This window comes from Lithobates pipiens, unplaced genomic scaffold, assembly GCF_037356315.1.
Source record: "Lithobates pipiens isolate NorthernLeopardFrog02 unplaced genomic scaffold, aLitPip1_a1.2 Scaffold_1, whole genome shotgun sequence".
Taxonomy (NCBI): Eukaryota; Metazoa; Chordata; class Amphibia; order Anura; family Ranidae; genus Lithobates; species Lithobates pipiens.
This window is the reverse complement of record NW_027507685.1, coordinates 80,135,016-80,154,076: the sequence shown is the minus strand read 5'-3', so window position 1 is coordinate 80,154,076 and position 19,061 is coordinate 80,135,016. Positions and strand designations below refer to the sequence as shown.

The 19,061-nt window shown below is 44.2% G+C and overlaps 1 long non-coding RNA gene across 1 annotated transcript; it reads right to left on the bottom strand.

Moving 5' to 3' along the window:
- Positions 1–3,159: 3,159 nt before the first annotated feature.
- Positions 3,160–18,738, bottom strand: LOC143939418 (uncharacterized). The gene is made up of 3 exons (XR_013263760.1): positions 18,479–18,738; positions 18,236–18,332; positions 3,160–3,700 (listed from the first exon to the last, which is right to left on the bottom strand). It is a non-coding gene; the product is annotated as an uncharacterized LOC143939418 (long non-coding RNA).
- Between the last annotated feature and the right edge of the window lie 323 nt (positions 18,739–19,061).

Below are 19,061 nucleotides of genomic sequence, written 5' to 3'. Positions count from 1 at the left end.
GGGGCACTGCATCCAGCAAGGCGGATGGCAAAGGCAATATATGCACTTAAAATTGTCCTCCACTAAACAGTTTAATATTCCTTAACAACAATTGGAAGGACTGAAACGGGTTGCACATTTTGTCAGCCTCATATATGTTTAAAATGTATTAAATTGTGTAGTTTCAGCTACTTCTACTGAGGTGTCCTCATTGTAAGGATTTATAGTCGCAATTTGGTGACCATTGTCATAGAGAAAGAAAGTGAGGAAAAAAAGACAACATATTGAAAATTATTCCCAAAACAAAATCTAAAGCCCCGTACACACGAGAGGGATTAAGTCTGACAGACCTCCAAAGGAGTTCCGCCGGAGTTCCGCCGGAGTTCCGACGGAGTTCTGGCGGACTTTTCGACCGAACGGACTTGACCACACACCATCACACCAAACTCCGACGGAGTCGAACGTGATGACGTACGACTGGATTCGACGTAGGAAGTTCATAGACAGTAGCCAATAGCTGCCCTAGCGTCGGTTTTAGTCCGTCGGAGTAGCACACACACGAGCGAATTTTTCGAAGGGGACCGGGTCCGGCGGAGTTCCGTCGGGAAAATTTGAAGCATGCTTCATTTCTAAAGTCCGTCAGACTTTGGCGAAGCTAAAGTCCGTTGCAGCCCACACACGATCGGATAGTCTGACGGACTCGGTCCGTCGGAGTTTGGATGTCGAAAAGTCAGCTCGTGTGTACGGGGCTTAAGAAAAACCTTGAGATTGGTACACCCTGTTTTTTTTTAATATGTTCAACCCAGCAGGCTAAACGAAAAAAATAAAAGAGCTCAGGAGGAGCCGCTGTACTAACGATCCAATGTTAGAACACAATAGCTCAGCAGGGGCATTCGCTGTACTGACAAGAGCATGCCCACCCTGACAGAACACACCGGCCAATGCTTTCAGCCATTGACTGAGCGTGCTGAGCGGGTGCCGATTGGCAAACTTTTTTTGGCCGTGCCCCTTCGACAGAAGCCAGCCAAATGGGCAGCTTCCATCGGACCAGCTGCCGTACACAGGCCAAATGTCAGCCGGTTTCTATTGAACCGGCCGATACCGCCTGGAATTTGGCCTGAGTTCTAGGCTGTTCCAGGAACTAATGTCCAAGAGGGGAATTGCCCTTGTGGCAATAATGAAGTCTGCATAATTAACGTCAGCTTCAGACGCAAAGCAAAACATAAATTCCTTTACAATAGCTCAGTCTAGATCAAGGTGTCATTTACAAAAACAGTGGTTAGAAATTGGAAAATTGCCCGATGAAATCATGTCATAAATTGCTAATTGAATGTCTAAACAGCATTGGGCCAGAGACTTTTTATTGAACCCTATCATAAAATAGTCTTTAAAAAATTACATTTTACAGCAAATTTGACTGGGCAAATCTGTAGTGTCATTAAACCCATTATCAGGATTTTTATTAGGCCAGAGCTTGTCAATAATAGAGTCTGGTTTTTGAATCAGAGTATAAACAGTATTAAATCTAAAAACAAACATGTATTATATTGCAGCTCACCAATCTTTAGATTGACTGTATTAGTTTTCGTTCTTTTATTCTCACATAATGATCCAGCCAGTAAGTCTGCTTTTCTGATTTAGGATGAATTCACACAGTGTGGTGACAGACCTTTACTGCATTGTAAAACGCCTGTCATTGCTAACACACAGAAAACAATTGTTTTTCGTGGGCCCCGTTCAATAAAATGCAGACATGCTGGCTGTATTTTATCAAAGGGCACTGTACAGAACCGCATGGCACTGTACCACAGTGCATCACGATCACTGAATTGTGCATCACACCACCCCCCTACTGCAGCCAGGACGGACAGCTGCCAGAGAGGAAACTGCTGTGCTTTACTTCTCCGGCAGCTGTCCGTTGTGCGTAAACACAGCCTTATATAAACATTTATCCCAAAAAAAAGAAACTGTTGCTGTAACTGATTATAAAGTATTAGTCAGAGTTCAGCATTCATTTGTTGGTGTATCTATATCTAACAGTACATCTAACATTTTCCTCCCTTCAAATGAACAATCCTGCTGTCCAAAAGTGCCCCTGTACTTTCACTCAGAGTGGGCCCCTCTAATACAGGAGGTGTGTTACTGGCCAGATCACCAGGTAAAAATAAAGGGGGGGGGGGCTTTAAAAAAAACAAAAAAACAAATGCAGTCACCACATCTATTGATTGATAAACTGCAATATATTACATGTTTGGTTTTCGGTTTAATACAGTTTCCATTAATTGTGCGATGGTGCTATATTTATGACTTATGCCACGTACACATGATCGGACTTTCCGGCAGACTAGGTCCGATGGTTTTCCCGACAGCCTTTGGCGGAGTTCCGACGGACCTTCCGAACGAACGGACTTGCCCACACACGAAAGGACCAAGTCCATTCGAATGTCCATTCGTTTTGAATGTGATGAAGTAAGACGGGACTAAAAAAGGAAGTTCAATAGCCAGTAGCCAATAGCTTCCCTTGCTTCCTATTTGATTCGTTGGACCAGCATACAGACGAACGATTTTCCTGATAGGAATTGACTCAGTCGGAAAGATTTGAAACATGTTCTATTTCTAGGTGGAGCGGCCATAACCTTTGTTGTGCAGCCTTGACTTGTTGGGCTTACCAGTTACCTTCTCTCGGCCTGCTCTTCCACATCTAGGGGTTCCCAGGGTTGATACCCAACGACTTGAACACTGACACAGATGAAGTCCTCTTTAAAAGGTTTTATTTCGCGATAATAACTTCCACAGTCTCTTAGGGAACAGAGGTGAAGAACTCAGGCACCTTGAACTGCAGGTCTAGCAAGACTCTAATTCCACCCAGAGAGTAGCCACTCGCAGCTGGGCACTTCAAGGCTGAACAGATCTCTAGCCAGAGATCATGGCAGTAAGCATGTTGAAACAAAACTTGAAACAGTCCCATGAACGTGGACAAGTTGTAACTAAAGGTGAACAGGAACCCTTTCCTCAGTGCCCGGAACATTTCCCATCTCCTCAATGGTACTAGAAAAGCCTGAATTCCTCAATGTCCTTCCCAACCCAGTAACCAGGCACTTCCCAGGATGCCACTTACCGGCCCTCCTCTGAAGAGTCCTCCCCTGGTGTTACGGAAATAAATTACCGTCTAAGACCATCCTCGAGGCAAGATAACATTTATTGCATATGCAAGAGAAATGAGTTGCATTACATGTTCAGATCCCTCATTTCTGATTTAACATTATAGCGTATTCTCCTTTTATATGCCTCGGACACGCCCCTTTCCTTTTACAGAAGTGTCCATTCATATGTATTTTCACTTTATTCTGAACAATGGCAGGAAAGGTGGCAATGTCCGTTTACAGACTTTCACATTCACGATTGTTATACAGGATACTTTCTAGAAACTCCCTAAGCCTTTTGCAAACATCATGAGTTTCCAATTATGCAAGTCTAAGCATTTTGTTATAAGTCTAAGCTATATCAAATAAAACTATATTAATATGAATATCAAATGTTTTTCATAGATGACATAAAAAGTATAATTTCTCTGACATCTCCCTCCTTTTATACTTATAATGTCAATAATTCAAATATCCAAGTTCTTTGGTGTACCAGGTATTATCATTTAGACAGATGAGTCTTTTGAAAGGACTGTAAATTAATCTTCATCGGGTTTTGGGTATAGTTCACTGTTGTTCTGAAAAAGCATAGTCTTAGTTAAAGATGTAAAAAAGAGGAAAAAACACTGCGCTCAGGTGAAACATAAAAATTAATCATATGTGATACTCTTAAATACGAAAGATTTGGCTGCAGCTCAACTGCGTCACATAAATACAGCAAAACAAAATGAAAAATAATAAGCCACGCTAAATCACATAAACATCAAATTGTGCAAAAAATAGGAAATGAATCATGAACTATTAGTATCCTCTACACATAAATTGATATGCACTTATGTTATAGATAGTAAAATACATATATGAGTTATAAATTCAGGCCATGCAAATCACTCATTCCTTGCAGTATAAGATCACATAGCATATGTCTTTAATAGTACAGACTCTAAAAAAACAGCTCTAAACAAAACACACACCCAGTGTATGAACAATAAGTCCGTGTGTATAAATCACAGCAAACTACTTTCAAAAACTGTGAATAAAGTCCTCCACAGATAAACTGTAAAGGATCACAGAAAATCCACTGCTGGGTCCATTTAAATAGTGCTTGATCCACCACCAAAACACGATTAAATTTGCCGCTTACCAGAAGGACATGACCCCCCACTACAGAGGGTCACAAAAAACCTTTGGATATAAACTCGTCTTCCAGCCAAGAGGGGTCCTCAGTCACCACTCCAAATAAGGGTTGTGAAGAAAGCACTCCCAGAGTTCTTTCTTATAGATCCAGAGGGACTCAGGGTAGGAGCATCTGTATGGAGATTGGTGGCGTTAGAAAGAAAAGATCAGCCTCTGTGTCCTGGCAGAAACGAACACATCCTAAAGATGTGTCAGTCTTTGAAGAATTCCTCTAATACAGAGAATACAGCAACATCCACACAGCATAAGAACTGCGGCTGCCATGACAATAGAGATGAGCAAACTTTTTGCGAGATCACCCCACTTACCAACCTTTTTTCGAAAAGTACTGTTAGGGGTTCTCTACACCAGAGTTCTCAGCTAATTCTTCAGATAGCATTTGTAGGCCATGTAAGGCCTTAGTGATACTTCCATCAGGTGCCATATTGTTTGGAATAAAAGTGCAGCAGAAGGTGCCGAACATTTTGCATACCCCGCCCCTTTCTGCCAGCAACATACCCAATGCTATACGGTTCTACCACGCTGTCAAAGAGGTGGCACCCAATTGTGCTGCTATACCTTTGATAGCATCTCTGGTGCAATTCACAAACCTCTGCTGGTTGTAGCAGATGTAGTTTATCCATTCAACTTTCTTATTGGGCTGTACCCATAGGAAGAGTGAGGTGAATTCTGCTGTTACTGGATTCTGCGCTTTAAATTCATCCGGAACTCCTCGTGAAACACGGTTGTCAAATGATCCTAGACACTTAAGTCACTTAAAATAGTGTTTACCCGGTAGTCTCATCAATTTGTTAGTCATAGGAACAATATAAAAGGGAAGCAACAAGCGGGTAAGGGCACAACTACCCTCCCATCTAGGTGGCAGTCTGGGCCTTAGTTGCTTGTCCCCACACAGCCACCAAACATCAGCCAGTTACCGTTTCTCTTCCTGAAACCATTTTAGTTGGTACTTAATGTCTCTAGTTGATGTTGTAGTTACATAGTATTCAGGCGATAGAGTGCCAACCTTTGTACCATCCTTATCTTTGTTAGAAAAACAAGTAAAATTTTCTGGTAGTGCTTGTACTGAAGGTGGTACACTTTGCATTTAAGTCTTAGGGTAGCTCTTTTTCTCATTTACACATTCTAACTCACTAATATTTTTTTGAAACATTATACAAGTCAAGTCTATTTTCTCTTCAGGGAGAGGAAAGGTGGTTAGTTGTAGTCTTGGGTTTGTACAAAAAAAATATATAATCACTTAACCCCTTTGCTTGGGTTGTGTATCTGACCCATTCATATTTGTCTCCAAATCCTGTTTCTATACTTAATTGTTCCTTGTAAGTAAAATCTGTTTTAAACAAGGAAAGATTAAGTTGAAACAGAGTTGGCTCTGGGGCTGGGGTGTTTTTAACAGCGGTTATAGCCTAAATAGTGATTCTCCCTAGTAGGTCAGATATTGTACCATATATCAATTCGTTGTACTGTTTAGTTTACAAAATGGGAGCCATTGTTACTGTAAATCAGAGAGGGGATCCCTTGACGTGGAAAGACCTCTTTGATTAGTACTTTGACCTGTCAACAATAACCATACAGTACTTATTCTCACATTTGTTCAATTCAATAAAATCCATGCAGCCCTAAAATGTTCTACCGTATAACCTCACTTTACTCCACTCCCACAGCCCGTGTCCGCATAAATGGCTCTCTGAGTGAATCATTCTCGCTGTACAACGGGACCAGACAGGGCTGTCCTTTATCCCCGCTCCTATTCGCTCTTACCCTCGAACCCTTCCTGTCCACCATTAGGCATAATATTAATATCCATGGAGTTCAGATAGGTCCCGCGACCCATAAATATGCAGCGTATGCTGATGATATTTTATTTTTTGTTCAACAGCACCATATCTCCCTGCCTAATCTGATGTCAGCCCTCTCTACCTACCAAAAACTCTCCAACTTTAAAATTAACTTTTCTAAATCGGAAATTCTAAACATTAACCTCCCCAGATGAGAAGCAGATCTAATCCGGCCCCTCTTTCCTTTTAAATGGGTTCAGCGCAGTATGAAATACCTAGGAATCTACCTTACACCAAATATTCACTCCCTCTTCCGATATAACTACCTCCCACTACTGAACAATCTCAGGGAAGACCTGAGAAAATGGAAGAATCTTTCACACTCCTGGTTAGGGAGGGTTAACATAATTAAAATGAACATATTACCCAGAGTCTTATTCCCATTCCAAATGATCCCCATGGGGGTACCCATAGGTTTTTTTTGCAACGTTACAGACCATGATCTCCCGCTATGTTTGGAGGAACAGTCATCCCAGAGTATCTAGGGACGTCTTATATCGTGCCAAAGATGCTGGGGGCCTGGCCCTACCAAACTTTAGGATGTATTATCATGCAGTCATACTCTGCAGGTTAGCAGACGAAGTACGCTGCTAACGCCAAGCTGTGGGTGGCCATTGAGCACTTTTTCGTGTGGGGCAGACCTCACAGTTGCACCATGGATCCCTCGAATACACAGACACCTTGGCACTGAAACCTCTTCGCTTACTTCCTCCACCCTGGCTATATGGGACAACCTACACAAACAGTGCTCCTGGTCTTACAACTCCCCTCTAATGCCACTTCTTCACCATCGGTACTTTCTACCAGGTCGGCTAGATCCGGGCTTCCGTGCCTGGTCCTCGGATGGGCCCCTGATGCTGCACTAGGTCCTCCGGAGCACTGCCATTAAGTCTTTATCGGACATACTCGGCGCTAAACCAGCTACATTCCTGGACAGGTGGCGATATGCTCAGTTACAGTGCTTCCTGAGGGCCTTGCCCAAACCACTGAGAGGTACCGAGACTTTGAATGAAATTGAGGTAGTGTTTTACCCCAAAGACCCTCCCTTACGCTGTATTTCGTTGTTCTATAAGGCCCTCATCAGACTCCTCCCCAACTCATTCCCGCCCTATCTGGCTAAATGGGAGGAAGATTTAAGTACAAGCCTCACAGACCTACAAAAAAGGAAGGTACTACAACTATCTCATGTCTCATCCATTGCTGCACAAATGGCTGAAGTTAATTACAAATTGCTCACCAGATGGCACTACACCCCAGTGAAATTACACCGGATGTTCCCTGAAAACTCCCCATTATGCTGGAGGAACTGTGGGTTCAAGGCCACTCATGCACATATCTGGTGGTCATGCCCCCTTATTAAGCCGTTTTGGTCTAGCGTCATCCAGATTATACAACGCATCTCTGGCATCCTCCTCCCTAATGAACCCTGGACCATTCTCTTCCATGCTACTACAGATCCGGTGGGCCGGTACAAACGCTCCATCATCCCCCACCTGCTGAACGCAGCTAAGGCACCCATTCCTGCCCACTGGGGTCAACCCAAGATCCCGTCACTGAAAAACTGGATGCATAAAATTGCGGCAGTTCACCTCATGGAGGACATTACTCATACCAATAAGAATACCTCACAAAAAACCCTCTTGACTTGGTCTTGTTGGAGGGAATGTACCTCCACTACATTCTACAAAGATATCTTAGCGCAACCCCACTGAGCAGCGTACCCTGAATGTTATCACAAAGGCCACCGTTCCCTCATCCTCTCTCTCTCCCCTCCCTGACTCTCCTCTTCTTCTCTTCCCCCCCCCCCCCCTTTGCACTCTCTTGCCTCTTCCTGTTCTTTAATTACATTTCTCAGTTTCTGTGATAGACAACAACATGATGCCCGGTCCTTGTATCAGTGCTGTGCACTTTGCTCATGCCTTCCAGAATGTTTGTTTTACTGTATTGGTTCCAAGATGCTCTGATGCTAATTGATAATCCTGTTCCCTGGTTTGTGGGATTGGGCGTTGTATGTATGTATGTATGTATGTATGTATGTGGATTCTACAGTACATGTTTGTTGTTTATCTCTAATAAACATTTATTAAACAAAAAAATAAAATCCATGCATATTGTGTGAAGTGAAAGGGATAAGGGGGTTGTGGGAAAATCACCCCTTAAGAGTCTTAGGGCACTTTGTGCATGGTATCTGTTAGAAATCGGAAATTTGAGACAAAATCTTTAGAGTAGTTTTGTAAACCCATTTGTGTACACCCTGTACCATCCCTCCTTTTGAGGTATGGGCCCACCCATGACTCAATAACACAGCATACCAGAATAGTGATGTAGATAAGTTGGGTTTACCTTCTGTACATGTGTTTGTACTCGGAGTCACTTTGTGGATAGTAAGGAAAGGAACAAAGAGCAACAAAGAACATAGACCTGAAGTGTGCCAGGGTCACGTGGTCAGTATGCCTAAAAGGGGGCACACCCAAGCATGAAATGTAATGAATGAAATGAAAAGAAAAAAGGGAATGGGTCGGTGGGACAGGAAAGCCGGCGACCAAGAGAGGAGGCGGCAGAGGAGGGCAGGATTTATGCAGCCTGACTCCTCCTACAAATACAGGCTGACCTGCGGTCAGCCTTACACTTGTACTCGGAGTCACTCTGTGGATAGTAGGGAAAGGAACAAAGAGCAACAAAGAACATAGACCTGAAGTGTGCCAGGGTCACGTGGTCAGTATGCCTAAAAGGGGGCAAAAATAAACACAGTAGGATGAAAGCTTAACAACCAGATTACACCATAACTTCTAACCTGGGGTTGGGGCAAATGTATTTACCTGCAGAAAAGGAAGCGCTAGGAAAAGCAGTAGAGGACCAACCCAGCGCTAGACAAATGTAATACAAACAAGCTTGGTATAAAACCCAAACACCAAGCACCACAACATGCCAGGCACCAAGGACCTGATAACAGTGCCGCCCAAGAATGCTGTGTCTTGCGAGTATGCAGATGTAACAGAAAGGGCCGGGTTGCCAACCAGTAGATAGGCTAAAGTAAGTGAGACCCTGGGCCAGAGGCACCACTCCCCTGGCTTAAGGCACCACAAAGCCAGCTATAGCCGCCCCCCCCCCCCCCCCTTGAGCCCCAAGCTGGTAACTCACGCAAAAGGAGACCTGAGAGTATGTCAAAAACTTCACGAAAATGAGACCCATGATGGAAAGTCAGCTGAGCACAGCAGGGAGCCTACTCTGCTGAAACCCTGAATGGCTTTAAACAAAAGTGCAGAAAAAAATAAAACAACCTGACGGATCATTCAACATGAAATGCTGAAACTGAACTCGATATGCCCAGAAAGTGCTGAGGGCCAATACAAGCTGGAAGAGGCAAAAAGAAAAAACAGAAAAGCAAATAGGAACTGGATGTTAACCATCAGGACTGAAAACCTAACCCGGGAAGCCCAGAAAACATGCCAAGCAGTGTCATGAGCCTTCCTAGTATTTAAAACAAAACCCAATGATCAAGGCTGCTGCGTCAGCAAAAAGGAAAACCAATCTACCACAACTGGAACTGAAAAGAAAGTGCGACGCTGGTACCTGCTTCCGAGACCCGAGCCTATAGATATTGGCCCGGGCCCCGAGAGGGCCCCAGGATCCACGAAAGCCCCTGAGCCAGTGGAAGTTGCGGAGCAGCGAAAGGCTGACTAACCAATCGTTCCATACCTTAGCGCAACTCCAGGCCGGACGCAGCTAAGAAATTTGAAGATAGTGAGGAATGACCCCCAACTGGTCAGGAACACAACTAGCGAGAGAACCGTGAGCAGACAAAGAAAACCTGCGACAAAAACGTTACCAGCGAGAAGGAAACGTGACTGAATGAGAAACATGAGTAGCGTGATCTGATAACCGTGAGCAGCAAAAGAACCAAGGCTGCTAGAAAACACGACCTGCCTGGAAATGCAGGTTGCATGAGAAACGCAAATCGATGAAACCACAAGAAAACCCTGGGGACGCGAGAGGAAACCCTGGGGACGCGAGAGGAAACCGAGAGAAACATAACATTAACCGGAAACAGTAACATTGCATTAGAAACAAAACATTGCATGAGAAACCGTAATCAGCCTGAGAAACGTAAATTGCATGAGAAACAAAGCGTATGAGAAACTAACTGCATGAGAAACGTGAGTTAGAACAAAATGTGAGTGGTGTAAGAACAGATGAGAAGACTTGCCACCGACCAAGCCAATTAAAAACAATCACCTCAATCTGTTACACCCATAGGCGTGATGGGTAACCCGCGGTGGAAAAACACGGACAACCCAGCTGTGTGTGACAACCAGAAAACCTAACAACCACCCGCCGGTGACACCACAAACCCCCTGGCACCTGACAAGTAAAGGACGTGGAACCTAAAGTGTAAGGACATAGGCCAACAGCGCATGAATGTGAACCTGATGACACCACCCTAATGAAAGCAGAAGTGAGCCCGAGCAACCTGCAGCGCCAAGACAGGAAATTAAAAACGTACACTCAGGGCTAAGGTACCCACAGACCGTTGTGGGTATTAGTAAAGGTGTAACGGCGAACGTATACGTATGATGTGTGGACTACAGGCGAGAAGATTGTGGGACGACAATCAACTAACAACAAAACCTCAGCCCGTATGGACCTGTAGACGTCACAGATCCTGGATGTATGTACCAGCTAACGGAAAAGCCGCAAACGAAGGGCCACATGAAACATACGACACATGGGAAAACGTACCCATATGGGAAAACGTGAACATGGGAAAAAAAAATATGAGAAACACGGAACACTTATGAAAACATAAAAAGTTGCCTGAGAAAATGTAAAACCTGGGAACCATAACTACCCATAAAAAACCCCATAAGAACTGAAAAAAATGTGAAAACGTCCACCGCCAGAGAAACGCAAACGCATGAGCAACGCAAAATTGCAAGAAAAACCTGTAAATTTGGCGAAAAACTGTAAATAGCATGAAATGTAAAAAGCATAAAACCATAAATCGCACGAGAGAAAACCATGACCACATGAAATGTCCACACACAAATTTGCATGAGAACCGTAAATTCTGTCAACCGTAATTGCATAAAGCCGTAAATTGCAAAACACGTAAATTGCGTAATGACCTGTAAATTGCCTGAGAAACCGTACACTGCATGAGACCGAAAAATAGCATGAGAAACCGTAAATATGTGAGAACCTGAAAATTGCATGAGGACCCCCACCAGGCGGACGGACCCCCCCTCCCCAGCAGAACCCACAGGAGAAGGAGGCAGGTGTGAGAATCAGCTCCCCGGAGCCACCAGGCGGACGAAACCCCCCTCCCTTCCCCTGGCAGAAACAGGCGACCTGAACCTTCCCCATCCCCCTGGCAGAAACACCTGAACCCCCCCCCCCCCCCACGGCAAGCCAGAGAGCAGGAGAAACGGGCCCCCGCGGAGATGGAGGAGTCATCAGGTGGCCAAATACCCCCCCCCCCCCCCCCCGCGGAACAACTGGGAGAAAAGGGGTCAACGAGTGGAGCTGATGGGGTGACGAAACACCCCCCCCAGCATGAATACCAGGAGAGGAGGCGGCTGAAACAACAGGGGGAGAGAGGGGCGGACCAGCCCCCCGGCAGACGACCAAACCCCCCTCCCCCCAGCCAAACCCCCAGGATAAGGAGGCGGGCTGACACCTCCCTCCCCCCTGTAGCAGAAGCAGCCGAAGGAGGCGGGCAGGAGAAAGGCTCCCTCGTGGAGACAGGAGCCGTCAGAAACCCCCCCCCCCCCACAGAACCATACGGGAAGCCTATGACAGTACCCTCCCGCCCCCTCCCTTCCAGCAGAGGCAGCCAGAGAAGGAGGCGGGCGGGAGATAGGCTCCCTCGTGGAGACAGAAGCCATGGGTGAACCCCCCCTCGGCAGAACCACACGGGGGAAACCTGCAACAGAAACCTTCCGCCCCCCTCCCCTCCACCAGAGGCAGCCGGAGAAGGAGGCGAGTGAGAGATAGACTCCCCTGTGGAGACAGGAGCCGCCAGCAAACCCCTCCCTCCCTCCCCCGGCAGCACCATACGGAGGAAGTCCACAGCTGGCACCTGCCCCCCCTCCCCTCCGGCAGTGACAGCGGGAGAAGGAGGCGGGCGGGAGACAAGCTCCCCCGTGCAGACAGAAGCTTCCGGCGGGTGAAACACCCCCCCCTCCGTAGGAAGTTTGAGACCGATGCCCACAAGCGGAGCCGGCGGGGGCCAAAACCACCCCCGTCCACAAGAGCCAGAGCAGCAGAATGTAACCACCTGCCTCCTCTGATCTGCCGGAAGTGACGTCAACATGAAAGCCGGCAAACACGAGAGGAGGCGGCAGAGGAGGGCAGGCTTTATGCAGACTGACTCCTCCTACAAATGCAGGCTGACCTGCGGTCAGCCTTACACATATACCATTGACCAGTTTTGACCCTGTGGATAACCACTTTTGATTTTCACCTACTGGTGATGTTGTCTGCATTTCTGATAACCATGTTTCATCAATTAGCTTTCCGTACCTCATCATTTACTTGGAGATCTGTATTACATATGTGTTATTTGCTGTCCTTGCTAGTGCATTCCTTAGGGTAATTGGATCTGTTCCCTTTCTATGTGCTGCACATTTACAAATAGCCACTTGTGCTGGTTTTTGTACATGTTCTAGAAGGGTAAGAATGATCTCTATGTGTGATAGGTTAACCTCTGGACGTAATCATACCCCTATTTTTCCATTGCTGGGCAAATATGTGTATAGTAGAGAAAGCGTATTGGCTGTCAGTATAAATATATATATATATATATATATATATATATATATATATATATATATATATATATATATATATTTCACTTTTTTTTCTTCCCCTAGACTGCAGGCCCTAGACAGGGCTATAATTTCAGTTTGTTGTGCAGAATAGGAACTGGGAAGGGGTCCAGCTTCAAAGACCTGGTCATGTGTTACTATAGCATAAGCCGTTTGATTTATCCCTCTATCATTGTTTCTACAAGACCCATCAACAAAAAAGGATATGTCAGCATCTAGAAAGGGAACATCAGTGAGATCCTTCCTAGGGAATACCCATTCATCGATTTGAGCTATACAATCATGTGGATCCCCGTCACCATGCCTGACTGGAGATAAATAGGAGATTTTAGTAAGAACACTGAAATAACATGCGAGACCTTTAAATACCAGGGGTGGAACAATACTATCAATGCAGATGACCATATGGCCAATGAGGCTGCCACTACAGCTTGTACACAAAGGGGCAAATTAGTTAAGTAAAATGCAATTAGTTTGTGTTTGTTCCCATAAACCTGAGTGAGAACAGAAGTCATGTACCCCTCTTTACAATCTACAGTCTGATAAAGGGTTTCTGTAATTGGGCAGGCTAAGCACAGTAGAATCCACAATCAGGTGCTTTACCTTTGTAATTACATCCTCCGCTTGCACATTCCACTGGATGGAACCTTTTGCAGACATTTGTGTACCATAGATGAGATCAGAAATAGGCACCACCTCCGTAGCATAATTAGCTACCCATGCTCTACAAAAATTTACCATGCCAAGAAATGACATTTCTTATTTTTTTACGTGGTTTGGGGGCTTGAAGGATGGCCACTTTTTGGATCTCATCCAGATGTCTGCCTTTTTGAGATATAATGTAACCCTGGTATTTCACCTTGTTTTTCAAAAGTTGTAGTTTAGTTTGATACATTTCCTCGCAGAACAAGGTCACAAGGTTAGCAGAGCCAAGGTGTCAATTTTACATTGTCGCTCCAAAGGAGCTGCTACCAGAATGTCATCCACATACAACAGAATTTGACTCCCACTGGGAGGTACAACTCGAGACAAGTTATTGAACATTACTTGTGAGAAGATAGTTGGATTTTCACAATATCTCTGGGGTAACCTGGTGTACCCTTTTTTGTTTTCCCTTGTACATAAGTAACCAGAACTGACTGTCTTAATTAGTCCTACGTCTGTGTTTCCTTTTGATCACAAGAAATCAGGGACGTCTTTTAAGGCATCCCCTTCCCCTTGGGTCAAAAGGTGTCAGTCACTGTCTTGTCAAAACTTCAATCAATCACGCAAGTTCTGGTTGTACATTCAACAAACCCCGCTAATCTGTACCTCTGAATCCCTCGGAATTTTAGTTCTTCATCTGTTATGCCGTGTACACACGATCGAATTGTATGACGTCATACAATCCTACGGACAATCCGGCGTACTTTCTACTGAACGGACTTGACCACACACGGATACACAAACAGTCCGACGAAAGCTTGCGCGATGACGTACAGCACGTACGACGGGACTAGAAATAGGAAGTCCAAGACACAGCAAAGCACCCTTTGGGCTCCTTCTGCTGACTTTGCGTTAGTGGAAGTTTGGTTAGAGACGATTCGCGCTTTTCAGACTTCAGCTTAATTCGTCCGTTTTTTGTTTTTTTAATTTATTCTCGAATTGGAATATTAATCATAGGATGAGGATGAATAAAGACATTTGTGATAACTCTGTGTGAATATAAGCAGCAAAGCAACTTCACTTTTCTTGCATTATGAAGAAGAAAAGAATGTGCTATATTAAAAAAACACAAAATTAGCAGCATAACGAATATGCTAGCTTCAATACGAACACTAGTTTTACAAGACAGAGCGCTTCCGCCCTGTAAATCCTTTCTGGGCATGCGCCATTCTTAGTCCGTCGGACTAGCATACTGACGACCGTATTGTCCGCTGAAACCAAAGTACGACGGAAAGATTGTTGTGCAAACCGAAATTCTTAGTACTCCGGACTGCACGCTGAAAAAGTCCGCTGAAGCCCACACACGAGCGGATTGTCCGTCGAAATGTGTTTCAACGGACTAAGTACGTCATACAGTTCGATCGTGTGTACGCGGCATTAGTTGGACCCAGTCTGTGATAAGTTCTCATAGCTCACGCCATGATACCTCGGAGTTCCGGGTTACCGAAACATGAGGTACAGTATCCTGCCTGTATATTTGCAGAATAGGCTGTGGTAGGAGACAAGTAGCCATACTATTTCCTTCCTTATCACAGTACAGGTATCTTAAAAGCACTTCAGTATTAGAGAGACTCATGAACTGTTTCTCATAGGACTTATCGGCCCAGAGGTCTTTTTGTAGTAGTATAATAGAGGTTCGTCTGGACCTTGCAACCTTCCCTCACAGGCTCTTCAATTATTTCTGTCAGGGTTTTGGGCATCTTTAATCCCTCAGTTTGCAAATCCAAGCTGTATCAGTATTGGGGCTCATTATTATATTATGCGATTTGTTTTTCACACAGCCAATGGGCTTTGAGGCCCCCCCTCCACTGGTACGACAGAAATATCAAGAGCATGCAACAAGTCTCTACCCAACAAATTAACAGGACATTTAGTTGAAATTACAATTTTACACTGAGCCTTTTTACCTGTCTGTGGCTCTTCCACAGTAAGGCCTTCAGACACCTCCTCCTGGTGCACCAACCCATTTGCAGATTTTACATATACTAAACCTTTTTCCCTTTACGCCTGGTGGCATATCCAGTGGGTGTATCTGGGTCCTACAAGCCCCAGCGTCACAGAGAAATGTTACCCAACTACCCTTTGGAACCAAGGTTATTTCTGGCTTGGCTTCAGCATGCAAGCAAGTTTCAACATTACACACATCCAAAATTTCTGATTCTTTCTCATCCTTTCCTTCTGCTTCTCTCTGCAGACACACTTTTACCATACAGGAAACACTCACCCCTCATAATCTTGAATGCGTTTCCCAATCTTCTGATTCTCAACCACATACACATTACCTTCGAAGTGCCCCTCAGCATGCCTCGCATAGTGGATCAGTTCCTAGGGTCTGCAGATCCTATGGTTAATCATGTATTTGGTAACAAAACTTGATATAGGTGCAAGCAGCCCCTTCAAGATTGCATTCTTTAGCTGTTGCTAATATGGGCTATCTTTCACTTGATTTACTGGGACTTCTATTCCAGAGTGATTATTGAAAATCTCCCTCATCCTAACAATGAAATTATTCACTGATTTATAATGGACCAGTCAGCTTGACGTATCCATCTATTCTCTATCCTTGCTATAAGAGCATCTCATGTTTTTTTTTTTTTTTTTTAAAGCGGTAGTTAACCCGCACATTTTTTTTTTTTAAACCTGCAAAGCAAAAGGCATAGTGAGCTAGTATGCACTGCATACTAGCTCATTATGAAATACTTACCTTAGAAAGAGGCCCCGACATCTGGCCCGATCCACGCCGAGGGAGCTGACATGCTCCCTCTGCGTTTCTTCCGGGTATCGCGGCTCCGGCGCTGTAAGTGGCCGGAGCCGCGATATCGTCACTCCCGCGCATGTGCGCGGGAGATTTCATTCCGACCGGCCGGCCATTGCCGGATTTTCAGGCCGAGAATCCCCTTGTGCGCATGCGCCGCTGCAGTCAGCGGCGCATACCGAGGGGAATATCTCCTAAACCGTACAGGTTTAGGAGATATTTTTTTTACCTACAGGTAAGCCTTATTATAGGCTTTCCTGTAGGTAAAGGTTAAAAAAATCAAGTATACAACCACTTTAAGTGCTGCATCATCGTGAGGCAACACCCCTCCCTGGTTGTTTAATCCACTCCAATCTCCCACTACATGATGCCAGTCAGGTTCCAAGACCTGTCTGGTGACCTGCTCTATTTCCCTCCCATTGAGATGGTATCTAGCAACCATTCCCATGATACCATCCCTGAATTGAGCTATGTTGACCTTGGTATTGCCGTAAGGGGGGTCAGCGGGGTGGCTTGTTGCATACCTCTGTCCCATACGGCGGTGGGGACTGCAGGTCTGCAATAGGGTATAGGGAATTGGGAGCGGGTGATGAAGTCAGAGAGGGAGCAGCGACTGTCGTAGGGGTTGGGGAGTCAACTAAAGGGTATGTAGGGGCTGTCGGTTGCATTTGGTTTGTTGCGTTTTTGTTTAGTCATTACTTGCTGAACTAAACTTCAGAGGACGGTCATATTATTGTCCTCTTTGTCTAAAAACATAGTGTTTTTATGATTTTAACCTACGATTAGCCTCCTCAAGCCACTTTTTTGCCTGGGGAAGACCTAATTTCTTCTGTTTCCTTATTATATATATATATATATATATATATATATATATATATATATACACACACACACACACACACACACATATACACACAATTTGTAAGCTTTCTACACTACACAACAATCCTTATTTAAAAATGCATCAAAAACATACTTTGTTTTCCATATCTTAAAGAGTTTCACAGTCTTTGTCTGGGCTACACATATACTTTGCATCATCATTCAAACCATCAGATTTTCCATGGATCACACCGATTTTAACGTATACACAGAGTTTTTTTGTAATGTCTTCTCATACTGACACAATAGATGCACACAGTATCTTATCACTTTTACAGCTACTCACAAACTTTCTAGTCGTGACATATCACTTCTAGAATATTGATCTTGTGTTCTGCTAAAATACTGGGGTATTGTCTTCTTACTTAATGTTTTATTCATTTGTAGGGAGCAGAACAGAATTACAAGCGAACGTATTTTCACCTGACTGTTCACCTCACTCCTTATCAAAACATTAATATTTCAGTAAACTGTAGGGAGCATGAACAGAATTACAAAAGAGACTTTATTTCTCCCCACTGTTCCCACACTTTATCAAAACATTAGTATTTGTTGCTACAAAAAGGTATTTATATGCCCCTCAGGGTTTTACACAACATATGAGGCTGATTGAGCACCAGGGCTCGTCAAATGTCCTCTATTTGTTACCTGGAAATCTATCAGGTCATACCTTTGTATCAACAGGGGTTTGTTTTTTTGATGTAGGAACATTTATGTGTCCCCCACGGGAATTTCTGCAGTTTACAAGGCTGTCAGGACCTAGGTCCTTTGTCGACAAATTTCCTTTATCTGCACCCGGGTTTTAGAATGGGACCATACTCCTATATCAAAGGTAATTAAACTACGGACATATCTACTTATTTTTCCTCAGTCTAGAGAAACAAACAAGAACACACAAGAGAGAATCACCTGCAGTGTTCGACTGCCGCCAGGACGCCCTGTGCGCGTCTTCCCAAAATGCGGGTTAGTCACTAAGTCTACCCATCCAGGATGGCCACAGACGGATCTATACATCAACAAGGGTAAAGAAGATTGAATATTTATCTGTTTCTGTTCTATCAATCTCTATATTGTATTTATGTATTCAAATCCCTTAGTCATTAAATTCCTAATCAAGTCTAACACAAAATGTTAATAAAATAAAAATCTTACCTTGTCCCGAGAGCGGTCTCTTGTGCCGATCCGGTAAGTCGCTGCCTGGGAAGCACTAGTTCAGCAGACCGGCCTCTCTAACTTGAGACAGAGGACTTACAATTTTTGCCGTACGGTCAACGGTCACTGAATTGATCCAGTGCGTCTCAGGAATTTGGACTTCCGGTCCGAAGGACCAAATTGTTACGGAAATAAATTACCATCCTCGAGGCAAGATAACATTTATTGCATAAGCAAGATAAATGAGTTGCATTACATGTTCAGATCCCTCATTTCTGATTTAACATTACAGCGTATTTTCCTTTTATATGCCTCGGACACCTCCTGTTACAGAAGTGTCCATTCATATGTATTTTCACTTTATTCTGAACAATGGCAGGAAAGGTGGCAATGTCCGTTTACAGACTTTCACATTCACAATTGTTATACAGGATACTTTCTAGAAACTCCCTAAGCCTTTTGCAAACGTCATGAGTTTCAGTCTAAGCATTTTGTTATAAGTCTAAGCTATATCAAATAAAACTATATTAATATCAAATGTTTTTCATAGATAACATAAAAAGTATAATTTCTCTGACACCCG